The 17,208-nt window shown below is 35.9% G+C and overlaps 2 long non-coding RNA genes across 17 annotated transcripts; both read left to right on the top strand.

Annotated features, from left to right (window-relative positions):
* The first annotated feature begins 7,612 nt into the window (after positions 1 to 7,612).
* On the top strand, positions 7,613 to 8,913 carry LOC113315274. Of its 2 annotated transcripts, none has more exons than XR_003342910.1 (5): positions 7,613 to 7,695; positions 7,783 to 7,816; positions 7,932 to 7,989; positions 8,129 to 8,685; positions 8,897 to 8,913. It is a non-coding gene; the product is annotated as an uncharacterized LOC113315274 (long non-coding RNA). The 2 variants fall into 2 exon arrangements; XR_003342909.1 differs by having other exon boundaries at positions 8,890 to 8,913.
* Positions 8,914 to 8,995: 82 nt separating this feature from the next.
* On the top strand, positions 8,996 to 12,195 carry LOC113315273. Of its 15 annotated transcripts, none has more exons than XR_003342903.1 (9): positions 8,996 to 9,032; positions 9,140 to 9,184; positions 9,272 to 9,340; positions 9,562 to 9,916; positions 10,037 to 10,331; positions 10,880 to 10,991; positions 11,088 to 11,138; positions 11,348 to 11,427; positions 11,931 to 12,195. It is a non-coding gene; the product is annotated as an uncharacterized LOC113315273 (long non-coding RNA). The 15 variants fall into 15 exon arrangements; XR_003342901.1 differs by having other exon boundaries at positions 9,272 to 9,419; XR_003342905.1 differs by having other exon boundaries at positions 8,999 to 9,032; positions 9,298 to 9,419.
* Positions 12,196 to 17,208: the final 5,013 nt, after the last annotated feature.

The raw sequence follows: 17,208 nt of genomic DNA, 5'->3' as shown, positions 1-17,208 counted from the left end.
GTCCGCGTCGGCGACGCCAAAAATTGATCGATTTTTATATAGTGGTAAATAGGTTTGTCGTTCACTCGGACTTGACGAGATTGATTTCAGATTTAATAAACGAAAATACTAAAAATAAACAAAATATATACAAAATATGTCACAGGATGAAGAATTTACTGGGACTCAGGATTTGACTGTTTTTCATATTTTAGTGGTTCAGAAATTAATCCTAGGCAATTATAGCTCAAAATAAATGAAATATTAACTCTATTCTTTTCCAAATTATATTTCATAAACATTAGTTGTATATTGTAATGAAGCATCAAAATTACCTAGAACTAAGCATGCGTCATCAAACAAAGTCACAAATAATTAATTGAAATCATAAATCGTTAAAAATCGGTGCAAAAAGTAAATGAAGAATTAATTGAATTACCACAGGGATGAAAAACCGCTTCCTCCGTCGTCTCAGTGATGAGGTCTAGCTCCGCATATTGGAAACACGCTCAAAATTCATTTTTATTGCTCAAAGGGTGTTTACAAAGATGAAAATGGAGGGAAAATGATTAAACCGGGTTTGTAACACTTATTTTTGTTGCAAACCGAACTGTTACAGAGAACGATAAAAACCAGCTGTCGTTGTCACTGTAGCACAATGACTGCTCTTGTCTGTCTTATGTTCTTCGTGTTCTTGAGGTGCAACAGCAGCAGAAACGACTCTGCAACCTCTGATTTCTTCTCTGCAACTCAGAAGTCACCTCTGTTTTCACCCCTAACTCTCCATAACCCTTTTATGCTTCAGAAGAACCCTTTATATAGCCAACAACTCCTCCAAATCTCGCATTAAACTTCAAAATCTTCTTCATGACTTCGGAATATTTTCTTTCTATTTTTGTAGCAGCACCGGAATTATTCTCCTCTTATGCGTCGGCTAGTACCCAACACACTCCAAAAACGTTCTTACACGCCTCAGATGACGTCAAATACTCCGAAGCCACACAAAATCTCCAAAAATAACTCGGAGAATCCCGCAAATACCTTCCTTGATCTGTTTTGTAAAATCCACGTACTCATCCCTCTTTTTTCGAATCTGAAGTAGATACCGACCCTGTTTACGATTGATAGGCCCAAACCATTCGATTCCAGCGAGAAAATCTCCACAAATCAGCCCAGAAACCAACACATGAATTATGCGCATATGAACTTCTTTTTCCCGCCAAAATGTATTCTTTAAACCGTGAAGGAAGATGGTGTCCCCCTATCCTCTGATGGGTGCCGAAAGCAGGTGGGATGCACTTGGGTGTGAAAATCCTGTGGGTGCCCCTTAGCAATTATGTGCCCCTTAACCAAAGTGAGATTCCGAATATCAAATGTCCTCCGGGGGGTGCTCCGCGTAATTTTTCGAGCCGAATTTTCCAATAATGTTTATTTCCCAAAAATACCTACAAACACACAAAACACCATAATAAGTACAAAATCGAGTACTGACAATACAAATAAATGAGGACAATTTAGACACAAAAATGTGTCTATCACCTCTCATGTCACACCTCTTCTGATTCCTCTTTGTCGAGAAAACAAAAAATTGAAAAGGATTTACGGAGGTCTTTATGTTTTGAATCAATCTTGCGAATCTATCCTCAAAGATTCTGAGGAAAACCTGAGTAGAAAGTTACTTGAATGTGATAATGTTTATCAAAAATACTTCTTGTGGAAGAGAAACTTGCAGAAACTGAAGCAAGGATTAACTCTCAGCAAGTAAGTTTTGATGACAGAGAAAGCGCTTATCTCGCTCCAGATAAACGCCTTGAGGCTGATTTAACTGCTGCTCTTGATAAAATCAATATGTTGGAAGATGACTTGAAAAAGTTCAATACTAGTTCAAGCAAATTAACCACAATGCTAGGAGCAAGTAAAAATCATCGTGATACACAAGGATTGGGCTATAAGGGAATATATGCTCCAAGTATTAACAAAGAGGTAAAATTTGTCAAGGCTAGTGATTCTTCTCAACAAAAGGCATCCATTGATGTCAAAAGTGAAATACCTTCACCGGCAGTTAAGGTTCGAAAGAGCAAAGTATATCAACCTCCAAAACCAGCATACATGAATCCGGGTAAGAACGTTCCTTATATTTGTCATTATTGTGGAAATAAAAGTCACCTGGAAAGGAGATGTCGTTTTCGTATAAGGAATGAAAAACTTCATGATATTATTGTTTGGGTGTCAAAAGAAGTGATTAAACCTAGATCATATGTTAAGGCTAATACTCTTTACATTACGGATTGTGAACGTCCAACCTTTAGGCAAAGGATCTAGTGTTGTGATAAACCTAGATTTTCCTATAAACGTCATAAGAAAACTTTTCACAATCGTAATGATTGTCAAAAGGATAAATTTGTAAAGACGAAGACAAGATCCGATGCTCCCAATTGGAGAAACACTAACTTGCAAAAGAATAGTCAATTCAATTCCCTTCCGAGAATTCTAGAAGAGAGTAATGGGAAGAAGGTTTTGTTGTTCCTAAACGCACTCAGAAGTGGATACCAAAGAAAGTCAATGATGCTTTGAGTGTGAAAAGGAATGGTCTCCCAGAAAATTCCATGATTATGGAGAAGGCAGTATCCATGATGTTGGAACTTAAAAAGTTATTTGGAAAGATGGATTTGGATGTGAAAGGTTCTAACAGCGATCTCTTTCACGATAATCCAAAAGTGAAACAGAATAAGCCAAAAACTATAGATGGTGAAAAATTTATAGTTGCGGAAAAGTATGTTTTGGTCACTTGTGGTGAGCAAGACCTTGTTCGCCTCAACACAACTTGATTGTGTTGAAAGTGCATCCTCACCAATGAATGCCCTGCTATGTATACGGTTAGGGAAGCACGAGAATTGGGGCGCACATATTGTGTTAGGTATGATTTTAAATCTTTGGTAAGGCTGTAGAGTTCGATTGGATTCTTCTAAAAAGGTATGTCTCTAAACTTGAGAAAGATTTATGATTTTATTATTTGCTTAAAGTACTTATCATGATCCATGTACCTTGTGTATCGTTCATGTCTACCTAACTTGATTTATGTTTAAGATTCTTAAATGTTTAGGTTTTAAAATAGTGGTTCGGGATGTTTGGCCTTCATGGTACACATACCAGGTATGCATACCATCATTTAAAATCAAAATCCATGGACTTCAGTTCGTATACTGGTATGCAAACAGCTCCAGTTCACGAAATTTTGCTTGCATACCCGTTTGCAAACTGGCCTGTAGACGTCAATTTTTGACAACTTGTTTTGGCAGTAGCTTCTTCGTCCGAACTCGGAACGACCTCATTCTTTTTGCATTCTCTTCCTTTTTGAATTCTCTTCAAAATGGTGATGAAAATTTATGGATTTGGATGAGTTAAGATTAGTCTTTGTCACGTTTTTTGTTTTGAGTGTTTTGCTCCGTTTCGTCGCACTTGTTCCACTTCTCTTGGACTTGAGCACTTGGATTATTGGATTAATTATCTTCTAAGCTCATTTGTAGCTTTTGTAAGAATGTTGTTGTTGAATCACAAAGAAGAAATTCCAAGAATGGGCGGTATTACGCATTACTCTGGGATTCTTGAATGTTCACAATCCTCTTATGTGAACTACGGTGCATGGTTGTTAATGACTTTGTATTTTCTTCTTTGTTAAGAAAATATTTTTATACACCTTTGGTAGCCATTCTTGGTGTAAATCCGTGCGAAAAAGATTGATTCTACCTTCTAAGGGCAAATCATCTTCTATGTTCTTTACAAGTTTGTCTCTTCGTTATGTTGTCTAGCAAAATTCTTATGAGAATTTTATTCTTGTGTTTTTAAGAAGGATAACTAGAGTTTGGAATAAAAATTGTTGTGATTACACATTTCTATTGCCAACGTTTTTCATCTTGCAATGTTTTTAGATTTATTTATTTAAATTCTAAGTTATTTGGAAGATGATTTTGCAGTATTAATCTTTATGGTTTTATATATTGCAAAAATATTTTATGGGATATGTGTGTTTACGTCCATGAACTGTGATTGTCCTATACATGTCAAAAGTTAAGTCTATTATGTCATTATGCAAATATTGATAAAAAAATAGAATGAACTTTTGAATATTCCGCAGTATTGATCTTTCCCTGATCCACTTATATGTGAAAGTACTGTATGGCTCCGTAAGTTTTCATATGTTGAGCATTTGCGATTAAATTAATCATTAAAGTTCTTTTGTGGTTAATTTAATTGAGTTTACTGGATAAAAATTCATGTTTCATGTGATTTGTTAATGTCCAAAGAAATCCTTCTTTTCTCGTAAAAGTAAGGTCGCTCTTGTTGTTCTTTCAGGAATGACATTTTACGGGAGAGAGTTCTTAATTGAACTTGTGCTTAATTGCCAAATCTTTGTGGGGAGTGCGGCTGTGGAATATTGTAGGAGTTTTCTTGTATCTTTATAAACTCCTTGATGAATACACTAAGTTTTGACTATGTGAAATCATCGAAACAAAGTTGATATGTTCTCTTTTAGTCATGAATAATCTCTTTGAGAATTTCATTATGATCCCGCTAGTTTTCGTACCTTTGCCAATTTATATTAACAAAAAGGGGGAGAATTATTTTGTAGTTCACACTACATACATATGGTTTACGGATCATTATGTAAGGGGGAGTGATTTTCATTGTGAGATGAAGTATTGACTAAGGGGGAGTGATACATATCACTGTAGTATTGTTGTCAAAGTTATGATACAATTGAACTTTGATGCTGTGTAATAATACTATGACACTGTATAACAATAATTGAGAACAACTGTTTTCTTATTGTTATGGATACGGATCTTCAAAACTATGATGTTGAGTTAAACACGTTCAGAATCACTGGAGTACTTGGAGTGACGAAGAATTCAAGGAATGTTGAAGAACCAAGGAAATCAAGAATTTGGAAGAGAAGCTACAAAGTTTATTTTGTAATCCATATGTATTGATAGTTTTGTCACTAAAATTGACAAAGGGGGGGATTGTTAGAGCACTGCTCGATCGAACTCGCAAGCGTTGCTATCTCAAGCTTGTTTGTCAAGTTTAGTTGTCAAAACTATAAGTCTTGATTTCTAGTGTACTTATAGCTATGTCTCGGATTAGGATAGAATGTGTAGTTGAGCTTTAGACCTCACGGCGTTCATCGATTGAAGATGAAAATCTACTACGGGGAGCTTGGAGGAACTTCATCAACAAAAGGCATGTGGAGACTTGAACTCATCTATCACTCAGAAGTCAATTCTATTCTATCTCCTACTGAGACTAAGTCGTATAGCTATATAGACTTTACGTTATACACATTTGATATTTCGACCTGAGTTTAATTCACTTATATCTTTCTCGAAATATGCGTTGGAAAGATTTTTGCTTTAACTATGTTCATCATTATTCTTGACGAAAGTCAAAAGATGATCATGTGAAAATCGCCTTGTAACATCTTACATGATTTGTATGAGACAGTCATTTGATGTAGACTCGGAATATTTCGTATGGATCATTCGATCACTTGAAAATTGCTTATAAGCTAATAGTTTGTGTGAGACAGCTATTGTCGTTTTCTGAGAATGTTTCAATGATTGAAATGAGAGTTTAGAACAATTAATCATTGTCTGGATATAACACAATATGCATACCCGTATGCAAACTGTTGTAAGAATGATTCAGGTCCGGGAACCAAGTATGCATACCCGTATGCGAACGGTTTTAACTGTCAAAGTCCGGGAACTAAGTTTGCGTACCCGTTTGCAAATTGTTTCACCTGAATGCGGTCTGGAACGACATTATGCGTACCCGTTTGCGAACTGTCGGAAAAGATCAAGTCCGGAATTTAGTTTGCGTACTCGTTTGCGAACTTATGTGGTTAAGTTTTAAAATCGGTTAAGTATGATTTCATACTCATGAATAAATACATTTATATATTAAAGAATTTAATCTTTGCAAACCGCGGCTAAAGTGTTCATGATCTTATTCTTTTGAATCAATCCGATTTTCTTCAATTGTGTCTTGTATACTTCTATGAGAATATAAACAATTGAACAACTCTATGAGTAACACAATTAGATTCATTTGATTATCATTTGATCTAGAAGTGTTAAGATGAACATGGTTAATACAAAAGTGTTCATATGGCTAACTTCGATTAACTGTTATTGAGACAACTCAATATACACGTTTAGGTATAATTACCCATATCTAAATGAAGGTATATTTCATTTGTGTGTAACAAGCTAAGACCATCTAACAGTGGATAGATATTTCTTTGGTTTTAAGCAAACTTAGCTTGAATCTTAAATCAGGTTTGCATCTAAGGGTGAATATTGACTGCTTTGTTCCAAAGCTATCAAACCCTGATTTGAAGACTATATAAGGGAGAACTCTGGCAACTGGGAACCCTAATCCCCACACCTCCTGTGTGATACTAGTTGCGACTAGAGTCAATTATCCTTTAACCTAGGTTTTTCCTAAAACCATTATAGGTTAACGACTTAAAGACTTCATTGGGATTATGAAGCCAGACCCAATTATTTTCTTTTTAGTTGCGTGTTCTGATCTTACTTGTTCTATCGTATTCAGTACTATCTTCTCTAAGATTTGCTCGAGATTTATCTCTGATAGGTAAGATATAAAAAGTAATCACAAAGCTCTTCGTCTCATTCTTTGTGATTCCACAATAACTTGTTCCACTACCATATAGTTAAGTTATTGTGAGGTTATTGATATTTCTAGGCTGTTCTTCGGGAATATAAGACCGTATTATCAATTGGTTCGTGTTCACCTTGATTTATCAAAAGACAAAACAAAAACTTCGTAGGTATTTCTGTGGGAGACAGATTTATCTATCAGAATAGACTTTTCTGTGGGAGACAGATTTGTTTATCAAGTCTTCGACTTTGGGTCGTAGCAACTCTTAGTTGTGGGTGAGATCAGCTTAGGGAATCAAGTGCGTAGAGTCCCGTTGGGATTTAGAGGCGTAAGGAACGCGATTGTACCTTGATCAGTGTGAGATTGGTTAGGGCTCAACTACATTCCAGTCCGAAGTTAACTTGTAGTAGGCTAGTGTCTGTAGTGGATTAATACAGTATGGTGTTCAAAACTGGACTAGGTCCCGAGGTTTTTCTGCATTTGCGGTTTTCTCGTTAACAAAACTTCTGGTGTCTGTGTTATTTCTTTTCCGCATTATATTTGTTTATATAATTGAAATATCACAGGTTGTGCGCAGTTCAATCAATTCGTAAATCCAACCTTCGGTTGTTGATTGAAATTGATTTGACACTTGAACATTGGTCTTTGGTACCCACTACACCAAATTCAGGTTTTAGCAACTCAGATTCGCAACAGAAATGTAGCTGTTGCGAATTTTCTGTTGCGAATTTCTGTCGCTAAATCTTCGAACAGCGAGGTGCTGTTACGAATTTCGCAACTCCTGATGCTCAGTTGCTATTCGCAACTGTTTTTATTTCACGCGCCAAATACGTGTGTGGCAGCAAACAGCTGCAAACACTTTTTTTTATTGTTCCAGCATGCCAACCTCGCGTGTGCGTTACGGGTTTATCCTAGGAAAATATCTCTCCCCAGTTTCATTACAACCACACACAAACTCGTCCTCTCTCTCACTCTCTCAGACCTGTAGAAAAACCTCTCTGCCATTGAAACTCTCTGCAGATCTGTATTTTGGTATGTCTTTGTTTAAATAGAATAGTAATGCTATTTCCTTGTGTATTTTGGTTGGTTGATGGTTTTCGTTTTTATCTATTTCTGCAGTTGGATTTTAGATCATCTTTCACAAAGGTTTTTGGTATGTTCATTTTCTTTTTCTAGTTTTCTATTTTGGTTTTATTTAGGATTTGATTTTATGTTTGTTGGTAGTTAGGGTTTGGTTTTCACAAGGGTTTTTTATGCAATTTCTGCAGGTGGGAGATTCAATATGATATTTCACAAGGAGTTACTGCAGCTGCTATTGCTAATCAGGTATGGTCCTCTTCTTTATCTAGTTTTCTGTTTTGGGTTTGATTTTGAGTCAGTTTAGATTTCTGTGAGAATTGGGTTTCTTTTGATTCTGATGTTAAGGTTTTAATTTTTTTTTTTTAATTTGTTTTTGATGTTGCAGTTGTGCAGAAAACTTATGGATTTATAAGGTTCTTCCCCCTTTCTCCTTCTCCGTTTTCTGCTGCTGATGAGGGATGAATCTGACGGAATTGGGAAATAGTGGAGATTAAAGATGGTGCTGCTGTTTCGATTAGGAGTGATAGTTGTAGTGGGGATCTGAAGTCGAATTTCAAGAGGATCTCGGTTCTGCCATGGTGATGTAGGGGAGATGATGGTTCTGCCATGAAGAAATTAGGGTTTGGTTTATCCTGAAATTGAACAAGAAATTGGGTTTATATTGCTGGTAATTGAGCAATGAATGGATGGGTTTCTTTTGATTTCGAGTTGGAAGATGGTTGATTTTATGTGAGGTTTTGAATTTGTGTTTGAACCATGACATGGAAGAAGAAGAAATGGTTGCATCTGTTTGCGAGAATTTATGAAAGCAACAGAAAATAAGATGGTGGTGTCTCCTGTTAAGAAGAATGCTTTGTTTTGAAGCTGCAGCTGTGAATTGCAGATGTTATATTGCAGAATGAAGCACCCACAGACTTCTATATACTAGTTACAGGCTCTGTGGTAACCAATGAACTCATTTTTACGAAGTTCACTTTGTATTTTTACTTATAAAATAGAATTTTCCAGTTACTCTTCAACGCCTGATCCGTTTTTATCGACTGCCATCAGTTTAGATATCATTCTAGAGCCATGAGTTGTGTTGATTTGGTTGTAAGTCTTCCATCCAATACGGCTCTAATGTTTCCTCTTACTTGCATGAACTAGTGCACAGGAATGGAGTAGAACAGGCAAGTCTATAACCATAATCCTCCAATTTTTTACGAGGATATCTCATTTTGAAGACTAATCGTCACTTATACGATCTTGTCTTCAGGTTGTAGGCGAGTTAAGGACTGGGGACATTTGTGGTGAGATTCGTGTACTTTGTTACAAGCCACAGCTCTTCCAAGTGTGCACTAAAATATTGAATCAGCTGCTGCGTTTAAATTGTACTGCATTCCTAAACATTGTCCAGGTGAATGTTGGTGATGGGACCACAATCATGAACAATCTCCTATAGGTCTGTGAACCTTTACTAGAATACGTCTTACTATCTAATACAATGTTTTGTATACTTTTACAACCCAATAATTTGGAATGGTTCCAGCACTTAAAAGAGATGAATGACCCCAGTAATGCAAGGAGTTCTGACGGAGACAGAAGATGCTGGCTCATGGTAAACTGGACCTCCCGCTATCTGTGTTTTGCAACCCTTAGAGGAGTTGATCTTTTGTTGCATCCATCATTAAGAGAAGGTGATGGTCCAAGATTCCGAATGAATCTGATAACAGTGGCCGCACAGCTCTGGCTAGTAAATTGCCTCTCTTTTAGTAATTTTTGTTGTGTTTCTTATAAAGGATATTAACTTGTTATCTTTTTTTTTTTTTTTATCACCAGCATATAGCGGCAGCTAAAGGAAGCGAAAATTGTGTCCACATCCCTGTTACAAATGAAGTAATAAAAACAGTAAGCTGTTTAGTTTGCAATCAAGATGATAATTCCGACAATCTAATGCCGATTAGGGGAAATCAATTGCCAATTTTTTTGTAGTCGTTATCTATTCATGCTGGATTGATGGCTCTTTCTTTCTGCATCGTGTCATCTGCTCGTGGATCCGAAGCACATGATATGGATTCATCGGTATCTTCTGATGCAGTTCCTTGGACAATGATAAAACCTTGTTATTGGATACTCTGAGACTTGTCATTGAGAGACTTGTTGATGATAAAGACTTGTCACTGGTTGTCTAAAGGTGAGAGAAAAACTGGCAATCTGACTCCAAAACTAGCAACCAAATTTAGTTGTCCAGTTATATGCTCCTTATGTATCAGGTTATATATTTTAGTTGAAAATAAATGTGCATTTGTGCCAGGATGGTGATCCTCGTCTATCTAGCTTTGGCCTGGTGAAAAATAGTCGAGATGGAAAAAGCTGTAGTACAAATCTCATTTATACTCCACCAGAGTTCATGGCCTACATGTTCTTTTTCCCCTTTTTATTGCCATGAATCAGTTCTTAGAGTGTGAGATTCTGATTTATTAATTATTTCCTGATGCAACTTCTGTTTATTTTACTTATCTTTTATTTCTTACAGGTTTTATGCAAATGGAAGACACATTCTATCTGCTGGTCAGGATCGTGCCTTCCGTCTTTTCTCTGTTATTCAGGTAGTCTGCGTTCTACTGCTAGCTAGCTATTCTTTTAAATTTCTCTTTCTATATCGTATTAAGAATCTTTTGCAACATTATACTTTTTATATATCGTTGTTGTGATGCGTGGCAGAGAGACAATCATGCACCAAGTAAAACTTCTATTTAGTTCAGAATAGAGAAGAGAGTGTCCATTAAAAAAAAAAACTTGGAATTATGTGCCTTTTGTATCTTTTTTTCTTCATTTTTTTGGCAGTTCTTATTTTGCTACACTGCCACCACTTGATTTGAAGTTTGACATAATCTTTGTTGATTGCGAACTTTTGTTACCAAGATCAACAAAGTAGAGAGCTGTCTCAGCGTCATGTATCTAAAAGAGCCAAGAAATTCAGAGCTATGCTTTTGTCTTCTGATGTTTTTCCATGTATTGGATAATCGAGTATATATGAATCTATACCAGTGTTCAATTATTTTGTTGTTGTCACAAAGGTTATTGTAACATAAAGAAAGTACCTCAAGTATACATCTAGTTAATATTTATTTTTGTTGGTCGTGTAATTTTGCAGGTGAAAAGAAATGTCATTTGCTACGGGGTCTTTGTAGTAATACTATGTACTGATGTGCTGTGAAATGGCAGCTGATTATCACTCGGAAACACCTCATTTAATAAGTATCCAGGTAGCTGAAATTTGTGGTTCTATTCTTTGTGTGCTTGTCATTCATAGTAGAATACCAGTTCTAACCAGAACTTGCTTTCTACTGCCGGGAGGACAGATTTGGAGGAGTGCAAGAGATTTACTCGTGTGAATTCTTCAAGTAATTAAAGTACGAAACTGCTATCCTTTAGGTTACAAATTTTGTCTGTTTTCATAGCTCTATCTTATTTTAGAAGAAACCAAGGAAAAAGAAACCCGTGGAGAATAAACTGACTCGTCTTAATTCAATTTAACTGAATTTTCTTGTTGTACGGTTGGGATTACTTTTCTGGATTTATGCATGTTTTCTGCTCACTGTTGTAGTTAATATGCTTGTAGGCTGCTGCTGGGGAACTTGAATCGAATCAAGAGTGTAATGCTACCCACTGGTCTCCAAAGGAATTCGAACATAAGTTAAGGTAGGCTTTAAACTTTGTTATTAATTCCCGTCTCATCTTGTAAGGAGCATTTTATATATGAGTACTGCCACTTAACTATAAAATTTGAATAAAATTTTCTGTGTACTTCCCATTATTCAAGTCAAATGTTACCAACTGAGGATCAAGTGTTTCATCTCATATCATTAGTTTTATGAACACAGGAAACTTCGACACCATAATTACCTAACCTCAACTAAGATAAATGGCTTATTTCTTTCTTGATTGTCATCATTTATACATGGAAACTGCACGGCAAAGTTCAACTAATATAGTGTACTGATATTGTTAGTTTTGTACATATATTGAGCACACTACACAAAATAGATTTCTACCCAAGTTTCTAGAATAATGTCTTTGTACTGCCAGTAACCACCTTTCGGCTCTTCACTCGATGTACAGTTCAATCCAGATGCACTATTTACTTTATTCTCCATTTCTGCATTTGCCACATCTAATTCTTATGGATTGTATTTGAGTTGCAGGGTTAACGCGTAAGCAGAGGAGTTGAACTCGCCGTGCATTGAGATCAGATGTTAACTTACAAGTAGGAGTTTCTTATATTGGGTATTCTCTTTTGAAGCAAAACTATGTTAAGAGTCTTGATTGAAATCTAGAGTAAATGTGGCACGAGTGATAAAATAGTGTTGTTTCCTTCCCTTTCTTTTGTAAAATATCTTGACTGGTTAAACATGTATCATTGAACATATGAATCTCAATATAAGTGGTGCAGAAATTGTTTGGTTGATTGATGAAATTGCAGGGTTATGGGCAGTTCCTGGATATAAATAGAAACGGGATTTTTTTTGACTAGGTCAACGAGGTCTGACTTCTTTTTTTTTTGCAAAAACTTCGTAACAATATGATCTGTTGCCAAAGTTTTACCGCAACTTTTTTGGGTCAGTCTCCATTGACTTAGTCAAGGATTCGCAACAAATAGTAAAAATTTCGCAACCGCCATTAACCTGTTGCGACATTTTAAAATCGCAACAGTTGTCAACTGTTGCGAAAACAGTTGCGACTTGGAAATCGCAACAGCTACGTTTCTTCGAGTCGCCCCCTTCCCAACAGCTGAATGCAGTTGCGAGCCCGATTTGCAACAGAGGAAACCAATTGCAAAACTCCATTTTTGGTGTAGTGACCGTTCAAGTTGTATCTAACACCATAATAATCAGGCTCACGGTTTTATCTGTTTGATTTGCTGATTACATTTAAAAACAAAGATATGACTCTTGGATGTATTTCCTTGATTGAGTCTGACTGTCTAGTTGATTCTCTTGGAATTATATTGGAGTTAGTCCATACAGATTGCCTAACGAAATATTGGGTGGGGTTGTTATACCCCTGTTTTTCACTCTCCCCACAAAGATGTATCATTAACCACCAGTTCAATAAGAACTCTCCCCCTGTTAGTTGTTATTCTCGTGCAAAACACAACAACAACAACAAAAACAACCTTTACTAGAGAAAGGTTGAAACCGGATTTTAGCTATTACGTGCTAATAGTAAAAGCATAAAACCGAAACGCATATGTTATGCTAAATATAGAACTTATGTGATAATAACATCATTGCGACTTTCACACATGAGTTTTGATCAGTATTTCTTCATGATCCTTTGATAAAGGCTACCTAAAAAGGCTAGAAATTAGTCATGCTAAATCAAAAAGTCATACAAATCATAAGAGATCACCATAATATGAGATCGGAAATTAGGGTTAGTGAAAACCGAAATAACATCTCATAACCGAAAGCAGAGCATAAAAGATATTCATTCACATCAGCAATGCAATCAAAACTATTAAAAAGAATGACTCGAAAGATTTAAATACAAGCTTTATCATTTATATTATTCATAGTTTGAATATAATTTACACAAGCATTGAAATAAATCAACAATTGATTAGACTATTCTTAAGATTAAGTATTAGATAAACTAACTTAATCGTTAGAGGTATTTTGCTTGATCACCGAAGACTCTTCAGTATTCAAACTTTGGGGCTTCCTCTTTTCTTTCAGTTGATTGAATCATCTCTTCAAAAGATTGAGATCCACAATCATCTTCAGAAGTTTTGACTCAAGCATTCCTCATTCTTTACATAAGATTTTAACTATTCATGAGCAATTTCTGAATCTCGCATAAGCATAAACATGAGTTCAAGAGATAGTTGATTTTTCTTATGTTTTCTTGAAAAGTAGTACTTAATATCGGTTGGAAGATAAGTTTCAAGCTTCTGTAGTTGAAAGTTGATATCAATGGTATCTTCACCCATCTTGAACCGTAATCTTGTTGTGAAGAAATAAACGTTTTTCAAGTAGTCTTATATATCAAATAAAATCTTGGTTTCCAAGTTTTTCGAAATACCAAAATAAGTCAGTATTTTATTTGATATCAAAATCGGTGAAGACATGCTCAAATTCGGAAATAAAATCAATGAAGATTTTTCTGAAGCAATGATATCCAGAAAGTCCGAATATATCATGAACTTTCTTAACATGGACCAAAAATATCAGGAAGTTACTCCAAATAAAGAAAACACTTCCATTTAGAAAATAATCAGACTATTCATGATGTAGATAAATCGTTTAAGGATTTCAAATAAATCTTTGATATTCCTTTATGCTCATTGAGAACTTCTTTATTTATCCGAGATTGAGCACAATTATGAGGAAGTTCCAATCAACAATGTTAGTTGTTTAAATGAGCTTTCAATAGCTTAATATTGCAAACAGAACAAGATTTATCAAATCAATCAGTAGCTTTTACAAGATATCATTGATGTTTTCGGACATTCCTTTTTTTAGAACGATTTCAAGAATAGGTTTCACAATCTTGTAGATCACTACTTGATGAATCTGGTTTAACAGATAATTTTATTCGAATAGGAATAGAGTTGCAAGTGTGATTTGTAAACCTTTGAGTAGTGGATCCAGTAGAACTCTTAGGTTGACTCTGCTTCTTCTTGAAATATGACGACATCATTTGATGAGATTTTTTCCTTGATCTTGAATTAGACAAACGATCAATAATAAAGTTGAATGTCCTGAAATCATTAGTTTGTCTGCTTTTAAGTTGATCTTTGTATTTTCCATAAAAATAATCCTTTTTGCTTTTGTTAAGAACAGTTTTAAGGAAGACTATTAGTCAATGGATTAAGTTTTGAAACAAAACCCTCTTGATTCTTGCAGGTGGTTAGGCTGTTTGAATCAGGATGTCGTTTATCAATCAAGAGATCCTGGACACAAGAATCACATACTCTTGTATTATATTTAGATGTTTTGACTAATAAATCTTTCTGACATTTCAACAGCTGTCAGAAGTCTCAGATTCAGATTCAAGAAGAGAAATACATGAAAACTCATCTTGAAATTGACTGGTTGAGATAGATGAGGTTATCATCCTTTTGGAAGATTCATGAATTCAAGAACTTCTTGAAGCAAAGTTTTTCATGAAACATGGAGTTTATCAATAAATCTTTGATAAACTTATTGACTAATGGATAACGAACTTTATCTCTTAGATTATATTTTTAAGTAAGCTTTATGAAAAATATAATCTCGTCAATGTCATTCGTATCTGAATCGTGCATCACATGTGTTTGTTTTTGAAAACGTGGGGGTACAACAACCACACCCAACTATTTCGTTCGGCAATCTGTATGGACTAAACTCCAATATAATTCCAAGAGCACCAAATTAATGAGTCTCAATCAAGAAAGATATCAAAGAGCTTTATCTCTTTCTCAACACAATCAGTAAATCAAACAGATAGAAATCCGTGAACCTGATTGTTATGAGAATAACTCGGATGGTACCAAAGACCAATGTACGAGTGCCAATCAAGTTCTATCCAACAAACAAGGTCGAATTTATCAACTGTGATTGAACAACGCACAAACTGTGATATTTCATTTATATATAGAAATTATAATGCGGAAAAGAAATAACACATACAACATAAATTTTGTTAATGAGGAAAACACAAATGCAGAAAAACCCCGGGACCTAGTCCATACTTGAACACTATAGATGGGGCAAAACGATTTGCTGGTTTTTACGGAATTGAGGAGACGACCGTACGGAGGAGACTCCTTGAACCGAGCGAAATGTTCAACCTCACACAGATGCAATGCAAGAAAGGAGTTCTTTGAATTCGAGAGATCAATCTGTAGTAATCCGGCCTAAACCAAGACAATGGTCGTTCTAGAGTAAATTCGGTCACAAGAGAGGATGGGTTGATCTGTAGGAGGGAAGCTGAGAAATATGTGGAATCAATGGTAATCAAAGATTCTAGGTGTGTTGTGAATTCTAAATAAGATAAGTTCTGAATGATTGAAGTTGCTCAGTTGAGAGTAATTGCTCAATTGATGAGGTGTTGATCTCGTGTTGTCTGTGAGACGTGAGATTCCTCATTGTTCTCCAATCATGATTCAAAAAATTATTTATGTTGCTGGAATTGTAGACACCATGATCCCATGAAGTGTGACAGTTGATGGAATCAAAGAGTGGGAGAATGGAAATCATGTTTGAAACCAGTTGCTCATCGTGCAGAGACTTGGTCGATTTTACATCCATTACTTTGTTAACTCCTTCAACTGATTGCACGACTTGCTCACATTCCCATCGTGTGTATGAACACACGTGCCATAGACCGCCAGACCAAAACCCTAGTTGATATCCCCCATGTGACACGATTGACGTCTCGTGGTTAATTAATCAGTTGTTGACTTTATGGGACGATGAGTCCATGTATTTGCTGAGTTGAACATGATTTTGCAAAATGTTCTGAAGCTCATGAATTGAACGTGTCTGTTGAGACATAGGTATAATTCTCACGTTGATAGTTGAGGTGAGCAAGTATTGCTCATTCGATGAATTGTTGAATATTGAGGGTTGAATCAATATTCCTTGGTTTGAGCAAATATTGCTCATCTGAGCAAGTGTTGCTCGTATGATGAATTATTGGTAGCGTGACCAAAATAAAACATCAATTAAAATACTGGTAGGTAGTTGAACCGAGCATAATTAATAAGAATACTGATCATGAGATCGTCGTAAAGTTATTAGTGTTCGAATATGGAATTATGATCCTTGGACTCAGAAACCCTAATTTGATCAGTTGATGACCAATTGATGATTTATTTCAAAATCAACCATAGGACGAAGGAGGGACCGGCTACATGGGATCATGGACCGTCCATGAAGTTCCTACATGCTCATGTGAGCAAAAACTAAGGTCTCTTGAAGAGCTGGTGACTTGTTGATGAAAGAATGATTAAATATTGGTTCAATCATTTCTCATATAATGCTCGTCTGAGCCCTAGGTGATAAAACCTAATTAATTATGAAGAGGTAAGGGACCGACCAAGGGGTCATAAAATCAGCCCTGGGTGGTCACAGGATCGACTGAAGATCATTCCATGAAAATCCAAAATTATTTGGAAGAGTTTTGGACCTAATACGTGCAATTGCGCAAATTAGGTCAAATCATGAAAATACGTGGGACCGGTTCATTGAGAGCCAAGGAGACAACCCTAGTCGGTCAAGGTAACATGCTCACGTCGTCAACACGTCCATGTCTCAATCCTGAGAATTTTGATATTTTCTGGCATGCAGTTGAGCATCCATTCGAGAAAATATGACAAAATCAGGGTTTTGCTGAAACTGAGGAAACTTCATGAGATGAAGGAAAATAATTATAAAATGAAGGAATGATGAAGCATGGGACCGCTGAGGCCAAGGCGTGGCCGGACGGCCAGTGACC

Source organism: Papaver somniferum, chromosome 10, assembly GCF_003573695.1.
Source record: "Papaver somniferum cultivar HN1 chromosome 10, ASM357369v1, whole genome shotgun sequence".
NCBI classification, from domain to species: domain Eukaryota; kingdom Viridiplantae; phylum Streptophyta; class Magnoliopsida; order Ranunculales; family Papaveraceae; genus Papaver; species Papaver somniferum.
This window is presented reverse-complemented; position numbering and strand designations above follow the sequence as displayed.